General features: G+C 35.2%; 1 non-coding gene across 1 annotated transcript; it reads right to left on the bottom strand.

Moving 5' to 3' along the window:
- Positions 1-990: 990 nt before the first annotated feature.
- Positions 991-1097, bottom strand: LOC131178114 (small nucleolar RNA R71). The gene has a single exon (XR_009147247.1). It is a non-coding gene; the product is annotated as a small nucleolar RNA R71 (small nucleolar RNA).
- Between the last annotated feature and the right edge of the window lie 18756 nt (positions 1098-19853).

Genomic DNA, 19853 nt, shown 5'->3' with positions numbered 1-19853 from the left:
CCTCTCAAATTTCATAAATAGAAATTTCAAATTAATTTTTGGTAATCTAGTTTAATTAATTTTAGTTAATTGTTTGATTTAGTTTTAATTCCTCAAATACCAATTTTAATTCCAAATTTCATTTTACATCTTTAAATTTTGTCATTCTAATTAGCTTATACTTTTATTTCCAATTTAAGCACAATTCCCTGTGGGATCGATATCATTTTTAAAACTATGCTACTGTGACCCGTGCACTTGCGGAAATCACATATCAAGTTTTTGGCGCCGTTGCCGGGGAATTGTTTGTTTTTAAGTTGGATTTTAATTGTTTTAAGCTAATTAGAATTTTTATTTTCTTTTATTTTCACTATTGTTCCTTGTGTTTTTCAGGTACTTTTCTTGTTTATGAGACGATCGAAAAGCACAAGTGATACTGAATTGTTGTTCAATCCTGAAATTGAAAAATTCTGCCGAGCCAACAAAAAGGAATACAAGAGAAGAAAGGAAGCAGAAAAAGAAGAACAACAATGATTTGAGCAAGAGGAGACAATTGAAAATATGGAGAATCAAAATAGAGCTATTGGTGGAAACAATGGAGGAAATGAGCAAAATAGCCAAAATGAAGTTATTGATCAAAATGATCCTCAGAGAAGATCCATGTTAGATTATGCTTTTCCTAGATGTGCAGATGTGAGAGATAACAGACCTATCATTGGAGCTAATCAATTTGAGTTGAAGACTGGTCTCATTCAAATGGTTCAGAATTCACAATTTGGAGGTAGTCCACTTGAAAATCCTCATTCTCATTTGAAGAAATTTTTGATGATATGTGGTACACAAAGGCAGCCTGGAGTTTCAGATGAAGTGATTCGGCTCACCTTATTTCCATTCTCTCTTTGGGATTCAGCATTGGAGTGGTATGACTCACTTCCACAAGCTACTATAGCTACTTGGGAGCAGCTATCTCAAGCTTTTCTATCTCTGTTTTTCCCACCTGGGAAGACCACTCATTTGAGGAATTTGATGGTAGCTTTTAAACCAAGGGATGATGAAACTTTGTATGAATCTTGGATGAGATTTAAGGAGCTTGAAAGGCAATGTCCTCATCATGAAATACCCAAATGGATGATTGTTCAGAATTTCTACACCAGAGTTACTCCAGCCATAAGAAACACAATTGATTCACAAGCAGGAGGAGATTTCATGAGAATGACAAGTGAAGAATGCTATGATTTATTAGATTGCTCATAATACCCATTTGTGGGGAAATCCTAGAGCACTTGAGCCAAAGAAGGCTGGGATTTATGAACTTGACTCAGTTAGCTACATGAATGCAATATTTGATCAGTTGACTCAGCTTCTTAGTGATTTTTGCACAAAGGCAACAACCTCAACTCCTACAACTATGCAACAAGTTGCCTTTACAGATGGAACTCAAAGTTGTGGAGTTGATTACTCTTCTTATGGTGATGATTATTTGCAAGAACAAGCTGCTTATGCAGGAGGTTATCAACAAAAACCTATGGGAAATGCTTACTCTAATGTGAACAACTCAACATGGAGACCACAAGCAACTTTTGCTCAACAAGGCCAAAGCTCAAATTATGCTCTTAACCAGCAGTTTATGCAGCAAAATATGCCTCAATTTCAGCCTCAATTTCAGCCCACAAGGCAGCCACAACCTGGATATTAAGCAAGAGCACAACAATCCCTTCCACCTCATGAACCGAAGCCAACCTTGGAAATCATGATGGAGAAATTTTTTGCTGAACAAAGCAAGATAAATAGCAAATTGGAGGAAGAAATGCAACACATGAGACAAACCATGGATCAATTACAAGTCCACAACCGTATGTTAGAGACTCAATTGGCTCAACAAGCAAGCTCATCGGGAAGCAATTCCTATGGGAAACTACCTAGCCAACCACAAAACCCTCATGAACAATGTAAGGTTGTGACCTTGAGAAGTGGTAAAAAAGTTGGTCAAGAAAGTGAAAACAAGAGAGAAGAAAAAGAGAGCACAAAAGAAGAAAATTCAGTTGAGAGCAAGAAAAATGAAAAAGAAGAAGAAAGCAAAAGTGAGCAAGATGAGGGAGAGTGTAACACCCCCGTTGCATAGCCTGGTAGATTTCACTGTTCCGGTGACCGGTGTCGGTCCGGACAATTAATGGGATTAGGGCCACACTTAAGACAATTTGAGAAGCCATAAACACAAATAATTAGTAATGTTTAATTAGTTAACTATAAATAAGAAAAACAGAACATAAGAGGTTAAACGTGCCGAGAGTCACAGCGATGAGTGACCTCCTCGGGAACGACTGCGAAGTCGTTTTAAACTCAAATTTCAAACCGTAAAAAGTGACGCTGCGGTCCTTGGGACCCTTATGAACACAGTGGAAAAGAGAAAATCATGAAAAAGAACTGTTAAGCCAGTCAAATAATTAGGTCAGGGAGCCGGAAGAAATATGGAATTATTTGCAAACCGGGATGAACCGGCGAGGGGCGATTTGGTCAATTGACCTCGAGTGACTCGACCTAATCACAAATAAAATCGGAGAAAAGAAAATTTCGGAATCGAGAATTAAATTAAAGAACTAATAGAAAAAAATAAATAGAAAAAAAAAAGAAAAAGAAAAGAAAGAAGTTAGGGAAGTCAAAGATGATGTCATAAAAGATTAATTAAGTTATTTTATTAATTTGGGAATTTTGGTCTTCAAAAATGGATAAAAATAAAAATTCAAAAACATTTTTTTTGCTTCTTCTTTTGCTTTTCCCGTAGCTCTCTCCTCTCCCTCTCTTCTTATGTTGTTCCACCATTTTTAAGCAAGAAAAGCTTGGAATTCTTGGTTCCTTTCCATAAATCCTCTAAATCCCAACCTAGAAATTTTATTTACCAACCATAATAACTCTCATAAGGACTTCTTTAAAGCTTGTTATTACTACTTAAGAAGGAGATTTCAAGAAGAAAGAAGAGCAAAGGTTAGGGTTTTGAAGCTTTAAGTGAGGTTAGCATATCAAACCCTTTATTTTTCCATTTAAATGCATGTTTAGTTAATTAAGTGAGCTTAGAACTTGATTTAAATGAAACAAATATGGGAGAGGGACCAAACTGAAATTTGGGCAGCTTGATAGGAGTATGATTTACATGAAATTGATGCATTAGAATGAGTTTAAAAGCTTTGATTAGTTGAATGGTTAAGGTTAAGTGCACTAGTTATGGTTAAATGTAAGAGTTAGTGAGTTTAGGGTTTCAATGCAAGGGTTTATGAATCAAAAATTGGAGAAATGCATAAATGGCATATTTGACCTATTGTGAAATGAAATAATGATCAATTAGGACCAAATAAATTGTATGGGAATGGTGGAAAATTTAGTTAAATTCGTAGGTCAATGGTCATGCTGCTGGCAGCATGACCAAACCACTGAAGGACCAAAACTCAAATTTTACAAGCCTAATGGATATGCCACCAATTGGAGATGAAAATAGACATAAAAGAGCACAACTTTCATTAAGGAACCATGACCAAAAACTGACTAAAACTTGGTGAAACAATTGACCAAAGTGAGTTGATAGCAGGCTGCCCTGCACCAAACTGACCAAATGAACAGTAACTGTTCATTTGGTCATAACTCGAGTTAGGTAGGTCAAATTGACCTGAAATTTTACCAGCAATTAGATATGATATAGACCTAAAACTTTCATGAAGAACACCAACCCAAATTAGGCCATTAACTCATTCAAATCATTGAGAAAAGTTAAAATTACTGTACTGAAACTCTGCAGAATTTTCAGTGGAGCAGCAATGTTTGGATGGCTATAACTCTCTCTAGAAAACTCGGATTTAGGCGATTCTTGAATCGATGGAAACCTAAGACATAGTAGAACATTTCATCTGAAGAAAGTTAGACCAAATTATGAACTTAACTTGATCAAATTACTGACCAAAGTTGGACCAAAAATCTGCCAGCACCTAAATTGCAGTATGAACAGTGCACGTGAACAGTAAACTTATTTTGGCCATAACTTGAGCTACAAAACTCCGATTGAGGTGATCCAAAAATGAGAATACACTTTAGACAATAAGGAACATTTTCTATGAAGGAAGTTTTGTCAAATTCCAATAGTAGATCGACCAATGGAATAGTGCAACTTGAGCACAAAGCGAAAATTGGCAATTTTGCCAAAATGACCTATGCTTTGAAAAAGTGACCAAAACCAACAAGTTTAATGAACAAAATGTGGTATGTGGGTGAAGTTGAAGTTCCCATACCTATTAATCCTTAGAAAGTCAATTATTTGACTTGAATAGTGCAGTGAATAGTAACCAAACACAAAATTTGAGAACGTCGAATTTAACACGTTAGAGCTAAGTAAATGCGAAGTTAAAATTTATTTTGGGATTTATGTTAAGTTCTAGTACTGAAACATTGTAAAATTTTGTGTTTCAATTGAAAAGAATATCGGAAAGGAACCCGAGGAAACGAGTCGAGGCTAAGGGACGACTCGCTTGAGGTTTGTGCACAATAAACCCTATTTAAGCATTTTACTCTTGAAAAATTGATTTAGCATGCATTATGAACATATGAACTTTTGTGTTGCCACCTTGTGATCAAATTATAACTTTGGAAATTGATTTGATTTTTGTATGCAATATTTGAATGAAATGTTTGAAATGGATTTTATGTTCACACTTAGCATGACAGTATCACATTTCCTCCTCCATTTATGGGGTTGAGATCGTTTATTTTCCTCCCTCTCTGGCTTGCCAGTTGAGGTTGTAGATCGGATGAGTACTCATTAGCTAGCTAGCCACCTCCCTCATTGGTTTCGATTAATGGGGTTGAGATTGCTTTGTCGTGGTGTACAACACGGCATTGATCGAAAAATTTTGTGTCATGGCTTAAGTTGTGTACGACTTTGGCAACCGTGTTTACGCAATTGTTTGACTAAACTGTTGTTTAATATATTATTTGACAAAATGAGTTGTTATGAGCTTTGATATTTGTGAAATGTGATTGTGAAGTATTCAAATTATGTTTCATCAATAAATGGTTTATGTATCGCATTTTAAAGTTTTATTGTGCACCATCGAGTATGTTTATACTCAGTGATAGTTTAATTTCTTATCATGAGATAAGAGCAAGGAAAAAGCAGAGTGAGTGCTACTGAGTTGAAGATCACATCAAGCTTTGTGCGGGTATTGTTTTATACCCTTATGGTTATTTTGATGTAAATCTTTGTGATGTCATAAGTATCAATGTAAATTGAGCATTGTAAATAAATTGTAATAATATTATTTTGGGTTTGTTTCTGTAAATTTAATATTTGTAAACATGAATTTTCTACTTTATGTTTTGTAAATGAAGATATTAAATACTTTGAGATGAGAAATCTTGATCTGTATTGTGAAATTATTTGAAGTGCCTTGATTGAGTTGATTTGAGAATTATTGGTGGTTGGGAGTTGTGAAATATGTTTGGAAGTGCTTTTTACAGGTATTTGAAGAACTGGTTTCTCAAAATACAGAGGGAACTCTGTCAAAATTTTTATAAAATTTGCGGCAAAATTTAAATGCACAAAAATTTTTACTAGTCCTTAAGCTTTGAATAAATGGTTTTTAATTCCTACCAAAATGCTCACCACTTCCAAAATGTAAGAAAATTGTTTTAAAATCCCTTGTAGGGTACTTAATGAGTTATCGGTAGGTGAAGTTCGGTAGTTCATTAAGTATTCTACGGGATCATGTTATGCCTTACGGAGGGGTAAGGTGTGACAGAGAGAAACCATACATCCCACCTGAACCTTACAAGCCCACCCTTCCCTACCCTCAAAGATTCATCAAGCATAAGCTAGACAAACAATTTGGCAAATTCCTTGAAGTGCTAAAGAAGTTGTATATCAATGTGCCATTCACTGAGGCACTATCCCAAATGCCAAGTTATGCCAAGTTTTTGAAGGAGATTCTTTCCAACAAGAGAAGGCTAGAAGATTATGACACCATCAACTTGGGAGAGCAATGCAGTGCTATAATTCAGAAGAAGTTACCTCCCAAACTCAAAGATCCGGGTGTGTTTTCCATTCCTTGTCATATTGGTGATAATTGTGTGGCAAATGCCTTATGTGACCTTGAAGCTAGTGTCAGCCTAATGCCACTTTCAATATATGAGAAGTTGAATATGGGAGAGTTGAAGCCCACAAATATGTATCTTTCATTGGCTGACCGTTCAATTAAGTATCCAGAAGGCATTCTAGAAAATGTGCCTATCAAGGTTGGGAAATTAATTCTACATTCCGGTGGACTTTGTCATTTTAGATATGGAAGAAGATACAAAAGTTCCTATCTTATTGGGAAGACCCTTTTTGGCAACAGCTGGTGCATTAATTGATGTAAAGGGTGAGAAATTGACACTTAGAGTGGGAGATGATCAAATGATATTCAACATCAATCCTGCCATGAAAAGGAAACATGAAGAAGTTGAGTCTTGTTTGCGGGTAGACATCATTGATGAGATTGTTCAAGAGCATTTCAAAAAAAGCTATCCACAAGACCCACTTGAAAATTGCTTAGTCCATGGTGGGAGCATTGATGATGATAATCACAACATAGCTACTTTTGCACAACACTTAGAGAGCTCTCCACCACATCCTGAGGCCACAATTTTTCAGCTTGAAGAAGTGCAAAATTTGGAGATTATACCACCATCATTAAAGGTAGAGGATGCCCCAAAGGTAGATCTTAAACCTCTTCCTTCCAACCTTAGGTATGCTTTTCTTGGACCCAATGGAACATATCCTGTTAAATTTAATGGATCTTTGACTGATATTGAGAATGAAAAATTGTTGAGAGTTTTGAGAGAATATCGAAGAGTTTTGGGTTATGCAATTGATGATATAAAGGGAATTAGTCCAACAGTTTGTATGCATAGGATTTTCCTAGAGCCAAATAGTAAACCTTCCATTGAACATCAAAGAAGATTGAATCCTACAATGAAGGATGTTGTGAAAAAGGAAATCTTGAAATTACAAGCTGCTGGACACAAAAGACTTTTGCAACTAGATGAGTTAGAAGAATTGAGACTTGATGCTTATGAAAATGCTAGGATCTATAAAAAAAGAACTAAAAAATGGCATGATAAGCATATCAAGAAAAAGGACTTTAAAGAAGGAGATTTGGTTCTCTTATTCAATTCGAGGTTGAAATTTTTTTCAGGAAAATTAAAATCAAGGTGGTCAGGTCCATTTAAAATTGTGAAAGTTTTCCCTCATGGTGCTGTGGAAATTTTTGGTGAAAATTCGGGTAATTTCAAGGTAAATGGGCAAAGGTTGAGGCACTATTCAGTTGGTGAGCCAATTGAGAAGATAGCAACTTGCTATCTCTCTCATTCTCCATAAAATCTTGAGTGAGTATGGTCAAGCTAAAGACCTAAACTTAGCATTTTTGTGCATAACTCCCAATTTTTCATTGATTCTCTATTTCTTTCACATATATATTTGTTTTAAGTTTTTCTATACTCCTTATTCAGAGTTTGACATTGTTCTAATTTTCTTGTGCAGATGGGATACACTTCATTGCAAGCAAATGAGCATAAAAAAAATTTTTGTTTTAGTCTAGCTTTTAATTTTTAGCTTTAAATTTTAGTTTCAAATTTCTTCACTTATAATTTTCATCTTTCCTTGGTTGAATATTTGCTGGTAATTCTTGCTGGATTCATTGCCCTTTTTGTTAACTTTAAGAGAAAATTTTTCCAAACCTTGTCATCTTGGTTTAACAAGAAAATTTTTTTGAATGTGGATGTGTGAATTTGTGCTTTGAAAAATTATTTTGTATGAGTATTTGATGAACATAACAAGTTGAACAATTAGAATTCATGTTATGAAGGTTTAATCATTTGAAATCTAATTTGTTTTACTTTTTTAGGCACTCTCTAAATCTGTCAAATTTGGGCAGATTGTTACACAACCTGCGACATAACCGGGTTTGCTTGTGTCGTCGCTTGTGTTCGCTGGGCACCCTTTTGGGCAGATTGTTGCACAACCTGCGACACAACCCCCCTATCCTTATGTTCTAACTTGTGTCGCCTGTTTGTTTTGCAGGATAAGAACTCACTTCACCAGAATGGGCCAGCAGCTACCCCAACCAAAGCCCAAAAAGCCCACTAAGCCAAAAAAAAAAAAAACATTTCATGTCTTTATTTTAGTTGCTTAATTAATTAGTGTTTTTAACTTATTTAGTTAATATTTTGCTTGTGTTGTTTTTATTTTACTTGAACCATTTACTTCTTCAGTATTTTTTTTAGTTCCTCATGAAGTACATTTTTCTTTTATATCTTTAGTACATTGCTCACTTGCTTTGATTTGCTACTTCGGATTTACACTTAATGGCTATATTTTTTAGCTTAACTTCCCTATTTCAAGTTTTTGAGTTTAATTGATTTAATGGATTCCATTGCACTGTTTCTTTTGCAATGAGTGCAGCAGCTGTCCAAATTTTACTTAATTAAATTGGCTGCACTTCAATGAGGTAACAATTCTCATCTCAGCTTGTGTCACTTTCAACACAAGTTGTGCTATCGCTTATGCAACAGGGTAATAATTCTTTATGCACATATGAGCCACCCATTTTCTGCACATATAGCCAAATTATCCCATTTCTTGCACTCTTTTAACACTGAGGACAATGTTCATTCTGAGTATGGGGGAGAGGGTAAATTTTTTGCAAAAATTATTTTTTCCTTTTTCACTTGCATATAGTGACATATTCATTACTTCATACTTGTACATATTCACATATATACACTTGCATATAGCCTCATATACTTAGTTATGCATACTTAGTTACATAGAGGTTGACTATACATTTACACTCATGCATTTCATTTATTCATTTAAAATTTTTGAATTTTTAAACCAGTCTTTGAATTCCATAAGTTGCTTATTCAAGCAATCCAACTTATCTTTAGATGGTTAGTGGAATGAAAGATCCAGTTGGGTACAAAGTCTTAAGCATTATTCTTTCTCTTACTTAATAGCTGAAAATTAATATGTCTATCTAGGTATGCAGATTCTGATTAGTTATTTTGAGTTTTGAGTGTCTGAATAAGCCTTTAAGGAAGAAAATGGTCCTTGTCATCTCACCATTCCTAGAACAAGCATTTTAGATCTTTCAAAGCGAAATTTTTAACTTGCATTTGATAAGAATATGATTTAGGCATTCCTTCATATTTTAAACCTCACATTTAGCCTTAACCTACCTTAATTTCATTTCAACCCTTGCAAACCCCCTTGAACCTCAATTCCCTAATTTCTTTGGAACCCAAATCATTTACCTAGCCATAAAACCTAAACACTACCACCTATTATGAGAATAATATTTTAGCAATTAAGTGCATAAAAAAAATAATAAAATAAAATAAATAATGATATAAAAAAAATGGAGGATTGAAACATCTTGAATAGTGCTAAAGTAATTGTGAAAAGTTGATAAAAAAAAATGGTCACCAAAATATCCCAAAGGTAATTTTGGGTGTGACATGAAATAGGGACGCATACAAAATAAAAAAATATATTATAAAAGTAGTCCCTTTATTGTGATAGCACTTGAGATTCATTGCGAATTTCTTTCCTCTTGATAAAAAAAAAAAAATGAATGATGCACTTTGAGTTTCATGATTAATATTATTCTCATATTTTGTTTACCTTATTCCCTTTCTTTGTTAACCATAATTTTACCCTATTTGACCCCATTACAACCCTTAAAAAGACCTAATGATTCTTTGAAAAATGCTTGTTACATTAGTAGAGTTAGATCTTTTATGCTTCCATATGGGTTTGGCAATATAATCTTTCATACATTACTCACCATCTATTTGAGACACATTGGCTATCTATTTCATTTAGGTTTGTTTTGGCACAATTGACTCTTGTAGTTGGTTGGTATTTGCTGCTTGGGTTGATTGGTTAATTCTTAGCTATTTTGTAATTGTTGAGAGTGATTGCTTCATTCTTTGTGCTTCGCTGGTGGGAACTTGGAATGTTGGTGGCTAGGGGTAAGTTGGTGGTTTGGATTAGTGATTTTTGAGTTTTCAAAGACTGATTCTATTCCCTTCCAAATGAGTTGAAATGAAATTTTGCTTGGGGACAAGCAAGAGTTTGAGTATGGGGGAATTTGATGCATGCATTTTAGACCATCATTTAAGTGTAATTTTTGCACATAATTTACCATTGTTCATAGCTATTATTATAGATATTAGTATTTATTTAGTCAATTTTACAATTTTCACACTTCTTAGTTTAATTTTTGGAATTTATTTGTTTTGTAGGTTAAATTTGGAGAAATTTGATGTATTTTGATCAAAGTAGCCATTTGGAGGAGATTAGAGTTGAATTACAAAAAATTTTGAAGTTAAGTAAAAAAATGGCCGAGAGCGACACAACCTGCAGCACAACCGATTTGGCTTATGTCGCAGGTTGTGTCGAATCGTCAGATATTCAGGCAGATTGTTGCACAATCTGCAGCACAACCGAATTAGCTTATGTCGCAGGTTGTGTCGGATCGAGAGCTACACAACCCGCGACACAACCCGCGACACAACCGATCCAGCTTATGTCGTTTTTACTGGAAATGGCTGACGTGGCATTAGCGTTACTCTGACTTTTTACCTCACTTTCTCTGGAACCTTCCCCCTTTTTACCCATTCTAGGGCAGACCCCTAACCCATATAAAGTCTCCTTTATCATTTTCTTTCCATAAGGAAGAAGGGAGGCATTTTTGGCAAGAAAAGAAAGAGGGAGCACGTGAAGGGCATTTCTGCAGCAGCAGCAGGAGCTCGTTCTGCACTTTTCTGCAGCAGATTCTGCTGCATATTTCTGAGTTTTTCTATTCCTTAACTTAGATTTCCATTATTTCTTCATTTATACATTTGGGTTTATCTTGAAACTATGATTAGTGAGTAGTTATTTGAGATTCTAGAGATGGGTTTGTAAATATTGATTTGTATTGTGGTTTTGAACTGATTTAGCCATTTAAATGAAGATTGTTACATTTTGATTTATTGCTTGTGTGCTTATTGCCTTGCTTGATGAATGGGCCCTCATTAAGTTAAGCTTTAATCCTTAATAGATGGACTAAAAAGTGAATATTTGGGATAGATAATCTTGCAATAAACTTGGTTTTCTTGGTGTTAGAGATAAGCTAAGAGAATTAAGGGGACTTTCCAAAATCAATTAGAGCTTTGAATGGGTTTTTGTTAGGTTTGAAATACCGTGAAAACAGGGTTTGATTTAATGAAAACCAACTTTGAAATGCTTGAAAAATGTTTCAAAAATTTAAGAATTGATTTCCCTTAAAATTGCAATTTACATGTGTTTGGCTAAATTAGGGATAAACCACATGCAAACAATATGGAAAATCCAATCTCTAGAATCATTTTAATTTTTATTGAATTTAGATTTAATTCCTCTCAAATTTCATAAATAGAAATTTCAAATTAATTTTTGGTAATCTAGTTTAATTAATTTTAGTTAATTGTTTGATTTAGTTTTAATTCCTCAAATACCAATTTTAATTCCAAATTTCATTTTACATCTTTAAATTTTGTCATTCTAATTAGCTTATACTTTTATTTCCAATTTAAGCACAATTCCCTGTGGGATCGATATCATTTTTAAAACTATACTATTGTGACCCGTGCACTTGCGAAAATCACATATCAAGTTTTTGGCGCCGTTGCCGGGGAATTGTTTGTTTTTAAGTTGGATTTTAATTGTTTTAAGCTAATTAGAATTTGATGCATGCATTTTAGATCATCATTTAGGTATAATTTTTGCACATAATTTACCCTTGTTCATAGCTATTATTATAGATGTTAGCATATATTTAGTCAATTTTATAATTTTCACACTTCTTAGTTTAATTTTTGGAATTTATTTGTTTTGTAGGTTAAATTTGGAGAAATTTGATGTATTTTGATCAGAGTAGCCATTTGGAGGAGATTAGAGTTGAATTGCAAAAATTTTTGAAGTTGAGTAAAAAATGGCCGAGAGCGACACAACCTGCAGCACAACCGATTTAGCTTATATCGCAGGTTGTGTCGAATCATCAGATATTCAGGCCGAGAGCTACACAAGCCCCGACACCCCCCGCTTCACTGTAACCTTCGTCTTCACAGTCCCCTCCACAACCCACCATTCCTCTTCTACTTCTTCACATTATTCTTCTATTTCAGTCCCTTCCCTCAATTTTGCCATGCCTGACTCCCCACTCTCTTTCGAAAACTCACCTCCCCACTCCTCACAGCCGCCGCAACCCCAAACCACTCCACCCATGAATGCCGACCCATCGCCGGCCCATTCTGGTGACACCCCTATCGCTACATTCAAGAAGAAAAAGGCAAAAAGCATAAAGCCGCACAAATCAACAAGCGGCGCCAAGAGGAAGCAACCCGAACCGACCACACAGCAACCCCCAATCTCGCCTCCAATGCCTGCTGCACCTGCTGTCCGACGTGGCATCCCAAAGTCGGTGGTCAAGCGTCTCGGTACATCTAAAGGTAACTTTGCAATTCCCTCCTCTTTGCCTACTGCTACACACTGGGTATTACCTACTGCCGACATGAAAAGAAATAAGGCAAGAGTCGTAGCTCCACAAATGGTCCAAACTCGGTATTTGGATGTGTCTACACTTAAATCCTTGAAGATATATGATGAAATACAGACTCTGTTAGATGCTTTAGGTTGGGTGCGATTTGCACATAAACAGGAACTGGTCTACCCCATTTTAGTGCAGGAATTTATGGCCTCCCTGTCCACTAATGAGCATAAAATTGCATTGGATAATGACTTGACAATCAATTTTAGATGCCTTGGTCAAGATAGGTTGCTGTCTATGGATAATTTTCACCATATATTTGGATTTCCACCTGATGGTCTGTTCAAAATACCTGCTAGCCAAAGGGACTATAATGGGTATGAATTTTGACAACAAATTGCACCTTCAGCATGTACCTTCAAACCGGGGCACAGTAAGGCCTCCAAGATTGAGAATCATGCCTTGAGATTGCTTCAGCGACTAATTGCAAATACAATTTTAGGAAGAGGAACTAGTGTTGGCACAATATCACAGTATGATTTATTCTTTTTGTGGTGTGCAAAAACTGGCAAAAAAGCTTCCCCTGGTTATTATTTTTGCCATCATGTGATCCGCCAGACTACTAGGGGTACTGGTAACATTGTGTTTGGAGGTTTGGTCACACCCATTGCACATTATTTTAGCTTTAATCCTCAAATTCACAAGTGTCCTGCTCTTCCAACTGGTTTGCTATTTTTGGATGGACCTCATTTGGCCAACCAAAAATTTTGTATAAAAAATGAGGTTACCAAGCTGTATGAGATTCCTGCACTAACAAAACCACTACCTGGTTCTCCCACTACAATTAGCTCCTCCTCAGCATCTGAGCGACCATTTGAGCAGCCTTTTACACACCCTTCACGCCAGGCTCCACCAGCTGCCCAACCTGCTTCATCAACAGCTTTTGGACCATCCATAGCAACTCTTCTGACATTCATGGAGAATCTCAGTGATGAGATCTATTCTTTTCGGCAAATGACGGATGTCTCTTTTCAGACATTACGAGATTTAGCTGACATATATTTGGATAGAAGTGCTAAAATGCAAGACGAGTTGAAAGTCATGCGAGCTAAGCTGGAGAAGATCGAAACAAACCAGGCACTGATTTTGAGCATCATCTCTCCGCAGCAACCACCAAAAGCACCACCACCTCCACAAGATGGCAAGGGCAAAGGAGTTCTCATACCTGACTGACCAGCTTTTATTCTCCATTTACATTTCATGTCTTTAATTTCGTTACTTAATTAATTAGTATTTTGAACTTATTTAGTTAATATTTTGCTTGTGTTGTTTTTCCTTTACTTGAACCATTTACTTATTCAGTTTTTTTTAGTTCCTCATAACATACATTTTTCTTTTATATCTTCAGTACATTGCTCACTTGCTTTGATATGCTCCTTCGAAATTTACACTTGATGATTATATTTTTGCGCTTAACTTCCCTATTCCAAATTTCTGAGTTTAATTGATTTAATGGATTCCATTGCACTGTTTCTTTTGCAACGAAAAAAAGAAATTGTCAAATTTTAATTAAATTGGCTACACTTCAATGAGGTAACAATTCTCATCTCAGCTTGTGTCACTTTCAACACAAGTTGTGCTATCGCTTATGCAACAGGGTAATAATTCTTTATGCACATATGAGCCACCCATTTTCTGCACATATAGCCAAATTATCCCATTTCTTGCACTCTTTTAACATTGAGGACAATGTTCATTCTGAGTATGGGGGAGAAGGTAAATTTTTTGCAAAAATTATTTTTCCTTTTTCAGTTGCATATAGTGACATACTCATTACTTCATACTTGTACATATTCACATATATACACTGCATATAGCCTCATATACTTAGTTACGCATACTTAGTTACATATAGGTTGACTATACATTTACACTCATGCATTTCATTTATTCATTTAAAATTTTGAATTTTTAAACCAGTCTTTGAATTCCATAAGTTGCTTATTCAAGCAATCCAACTTGCCTTTAGATGGTTAGTGGAATGAAAGTTCCAGCTGGGTACAAAGTCTTAAGCATTATTCTTTCTCTTACTTAATAGCTGAAAATTAATATATTTATCTAGGTATGCAGATTCTGATTAGTTATTTTGAGTTTTGAGTGTCTGAATAAGCCTTTAAGGAAGAAAATGGTCATTGTCGTCTCACCACTCCTAGAACAAGCATCTTAGATCTTTCAAAGCAAAATTTTTAACTTGCATTTGATAAGAATATGATTTAGGCATTCCTTCTTATTTTAAACCTCACATTCAGCCTTAACCTACCTTAATCTCATTTCAACCCTTGCAAACCCCCTTGAACCTTAATTCCCTAATTTCTTTGGAACCCAAATCATTTACCTAGCCATTAAACCTAAACACTACCACCTATTATGAGAATAATATTTTAGCAATTAAGTGCATAAAAAAAATAATAAATAAAAAATGATATAAAAAAAAATGGAGGATTGAAACATCTTGAAAAGTGCTAGAGTAATTGTGAAAAGTTGATATAAAAAATGGTCACCAAAATATTCCAAAGGTAATTTTGGGTGTGACGTGAAATAGGGACGCATACAAAATAAAAAAATATATTATAAAAGTAGTCCCTTTATTGTGATAGCACTTGAGATTCATTGTGAATTTCTTTCCTCTTGATAAAAAAAAATTCTATTAAAAAAAAGTGAAAAAAAAAATGGATGCACTTTGAGTTTCATGATTAATATTATTCTCATATTTTGTTTTCCTTATTCCCTTTCTTTGTTAACCATAATTTTACCCTATTGGACCCCATTACAACCCTTAAAAAGACCTAATGATTCTTTGAAAAATGCTTGTTACATTAGTAGAGTTAGATCTTTTATGCTTGCATATGGGTTTGGCAATATAATCTTCCATACATTACTCACCATCTAATTGAGACACATTGGCTATCTATTTCATTTAGGTTTGTTTTAGCACAATTGACTCTTGTAGCTAGTTGGTGTTTGTTGCTTGGGTTGATTGGTTAATTCTTAGCTATTTTGTAATTGTTGGGAGTGATTGCTTCATTCTTTGTGCTTCGCTGGTGGGAATTTGGAATGTTGGTGGCTAAAGGTAAGTTGGTGGTTTGGATTTGTGATTTTTGTGTTTTCAAAGACTGATTTTATTCCCTTCCAAATGAGTTTTAATGAAATTTTGCTTGGGGACAAGCAAGAGTTTGAGTATGGGGGAATTTGATGCATGCATTTTAGATCATCATTTAGGTATAATTTTTGCACATAATTTACCCTTGTTCATAGCTATTATTATAGATATTAGCATATATTTAGTCAATTTTATAATTTTTACACTTCTTAGTTTAATTTTTGGAATTTATTTGTTTTGTAGGTTAAATTTGGAGAAATTTGATGTATTTTGATCAGAGTAGCCATTTGGAGGAGATTAGAGTTGAATTGCAAAAATTTTTGAAGTTGAGTAAAAAATGGCCGAGAGCGACACAACCTGCAGCACAACCGATTTAGCTTATGTCGCAGGTTGTGTCGAATCATCAGATATTCAGGCCGAGAGCTACACAACCCACGACACAACCCGCGACATAACCGATCCAGCTTATGTCATTTTTACTGGAAATGGCTGATGTGGCATTTCCGTTACTCTGGCTTTTTACCTCACTTTCTCTGGAACCTTCCCCCTTTTTACCCATTCTAGGGCAGTCCCCTCACCTATATAAAGTCCCCTTTATCATTTTCTTTCCATAGAGAGCAAGGGAGGCATTTTTGGCAAGAAAAGAAAGTGAGAAAGAGGGAGCACGTGAAGGGCATTTCTGCAGCAGCAGGAGCTCATTCTGCAGCACTCTTCTGGATTTTTCTATTCCTTAACTTAGATTTCCATTATTTCTTCATTTATACATTTGGGTTTGTTTAGAAACTATGATTAGTGAGTAGTTGTTTGAGATTCTAGAGATGGGTTTGTAAATATTGCTTTGTATTGTGGTTTTGAACTGATTTAGCCATTTAAATGAGGGTTGTTATATTTTGATTTATTGCTTATGAGCTTGTTGCCTTGCTTGATGAATGGGCCCTCATTAAGTTAAGCTTTAATCCTTAATAGATGGACTGAAAAGTGAATATTAGGGATAGATAATCTTGCAATAAACTTAGTTTTCTTGGTGTTAGAAATAAGCTAAGAGGATTAAGGGGACTTTCCAAAAATCAATTAGAGATTTAATTGGGTTTTTGTTAGGTTTGAAATACCGTGAAAACAGGGTTTGATTTAATGAAAACTAACTTTGAAATGCTTGAAAAAGGTTTCAAAGATTTAAGAATTGATTTCCCTCAAAATTGCAATTCTCATGTGTTTGGCTAAATTAGGGATAAACCACATGCAAACAATATTGAAAATCCAATCTCTAGAATCACTTTAAATTTTATTGAATTTAGATTTAATCCCTCTCAATTTCATAAATAGAAATTTCAAATTAAATTTTGGTAATCTAGTTTAATTAATTTTAGTTAATTGTTTAATTTAGCTTAAATTCCTCAAATACCAATTTTAATTTTTAGATTTCATTTTTTTTTATACCTTTAAATTTTGTCATTCTAATTAGCTTATACTTTTATTTTTAATTTAAGCACAATTCCCTATGGGATCGATATCATTTTTTTTAAAACTATACTACTGTGACTCGTGCACTTGCGAACAACACCGTATCAAGTTTTTGGACAGCTGTTGCACTCATTGCAAAAGAAATAGTGCAATGGAATCCATTAAATCAATTAAACTCAAAAATTTGGAATAGGGAAGTTAAACGCAAAAATATAATCATCAAGTGTAAATTTTGAATGAGCATATCAAAGCAAGTGAGCAATGTACTAAAGATATAAAAGAAAAATGTATGTTATGAGGAACTAAAAAAAACTGAATAAGTAAATGGTTCAAGTAAAGGAAAAACAACACAAGCAAAATATTAACTAAATAAGTTCAAAATACTAATTAATTAAGTAACGAAATTAAAGACATGAAATGTAAATGGAGAATAAAAGCTGGTCAGTCAGGTATGAGAACTCCTTTGCCCTTGCCATCTTGTGGAGGTGGTGGTGCTTTTGGTGGTTGCTGTGGAGAGATGATGCTCAAAATCAGTGCCTGGTTTGTTTCGATCTTCTCCAGCTTAGCTCGCATGACTTTCAACTTGTCTTGCATTTCAGCACTTCTATCCAAATATATGTCAGCTAAATCTCGTAATGTCTGAAAAGAGACATCCGTCATTTGCCGAAAAGAATAGATCTCATCACTGAGATTCTCCATGAATGTCAGAAGAGTTGCTATGGATGGTCCAGAAGTTGTTGATGAAGCAGGTTGGGCAGCTGGTGGAGCCTGGCGTGAAGGGTGTGTAAAAGGCTGCTCAAATGGTCGCTCAGATGCTGAGGAGGAGCTAATTGCAGTGGGAGAACCAGGTGGTGGTTTTGTTAGTGCAGGAATCTCATACAGCTTGGTGACCTCATTTTTTATATAAAATTTTTGGTTGGCCAAATGAGGTCCATCCAAAAATAGCAAACCAGTTGGAAGAGCAGGACACTTGTGAATTTGAGGATTAAAGCAAAAATAATGTGCAATGGGTGTGACCAAACCTCCAAACACAATGTTACCAGTACCCCTAGTAGTCTGGCGGATCACATGACGGCAAAAATAATAACCAGGGGAAGCTTTTTTGCTAGTTTTTGCACACCACAAAAAGAATAAATCATACTATGACATTGTGCCAACACTAGTTCCTCTTCCTAAAATTGTATTTGCAATTAGTCGCTGAAGCAATCTCAAGGGATGATTCTCAATCTTAGAGGCCTTACTGTGCCCCGGTTTGAAGGTACCTGCTGAAGGTGCAATTTGCTGCCAAAATTCATACCCATTATAGTCCCTTTGGCTAGTAGATATTTTGAACAGACAATCAGGTGGAAATCCAAATATATGGTGAAAATTATCCATAGACAGCACCCTATCTTGACCAAGGCATCTAAAATTGATTGTCAAGTCATTATCCAATGCAATTTTATGCTCATTAGTGGACAGGGAGGCCATAAATTCCTGCACTAAAATGGGGTAGACCAGTTCCTGTTTATGTGCAAATCGCACCCAACCTAAAGCATCTAACAGAGTCTGCATTTCATCATATATCTTCAAGGATTTAAGTGTAGACACATCCAAATACCGAGTTTGGACCATTTGTCGAGCTACGACTCTTGCCTTATTTCTTTTCATGTCGGCAGTAGGTAATACCCAGTGTGTAGCAGTAGGCAAAGAGGAGGGAATTGCAAAGTTACCTTTAGATGTACCGGGACGCTTGACCGTCGACTTTGGGATGCCACATCGGACAACAGGTGCAGCAGGCATTGGAGGCGGGATTGGGGTATGGGGTTTAGTTGGTTGGGCTATGGGTTTAGGCTTGGTTTCGGGCTTGGGCTTGTGGGGTATGTTGGCCCATTCTGGTGAAGGAAGTTTTTATCCTTCAAAACAAACAGGCGACACAAGTTAGATCATAAGCAAAACCGGTTATGTCGCAGGTTGTGCAACAATCTGCCCAAAATTGTGCCCAGCAAACATAAGCGGTGACATAAGCAAAACCGGTTATGTCGTAGGTTGTGCAACAATCTGCCCAAAATTGTGCCCAGCGAACACAAGCGATGACACAAGCAAACCCGGTTATGTCGCAGGTTGTGCAACCTGCTGCCCAAATTTGACCAGATTTCATAGCACCTAAAAAATTGAAACAAATTAGATTTCAAATGATTAAACCTTCATAACATGAATTCTAATTGTTCAACTTGTTATTTTCATTAAATACTCATAAAAAATAATTTTTCAAAGCACCAATTCACACATCCACATTCAAATAATTTTCCTTGTTAAACCAAGATGTTAAGGTTTGGAAAAATTTTCTCTTAAAATTAACAAAAAGGGCAATGAATCCATCAATATGTACCAGCAAATACTCAACAAGAGAAAGATGAAAATGGTAAGTGAACACATTTAAATCTAAAATTTAAAGCTAAAATTTAAAGCTAAAAAAAAAATTTTTTTTTTTTTATGCTCATTTGCTTGCAATGAAGTGTATCCCATCTGCACAAGAAAAGTAGAACAATGTCAAACTCTGAATAAGGAGTATAGAAACACTTAAAACAAATATATATATGAAAGAAATAAAGAATCAATGAAAAATTTGGGAGTTATGCACAAAAATGCTAAGTTTAGGTCTTTAGCTTGACCATACTCAC

This window comes from Hevea brasiliensis, chromosome 2 (genome assembly GCF_030052815.1).
Source record: "Hevea brasiliensis isolate MT/VB/25A 57/8 chromosome 2, ASM3005281v1, whole genome shotgun sequence".
NCBI lineage: Eukaryota > Viridiplantae > Streptophyta > Magnoliopsida > Malpighiales > Euphorbiaceae > Hevea > Hevea brasiliensis.
This window is presented reverse-complemented; position numbering and strand designations above follow the sequence as displayed.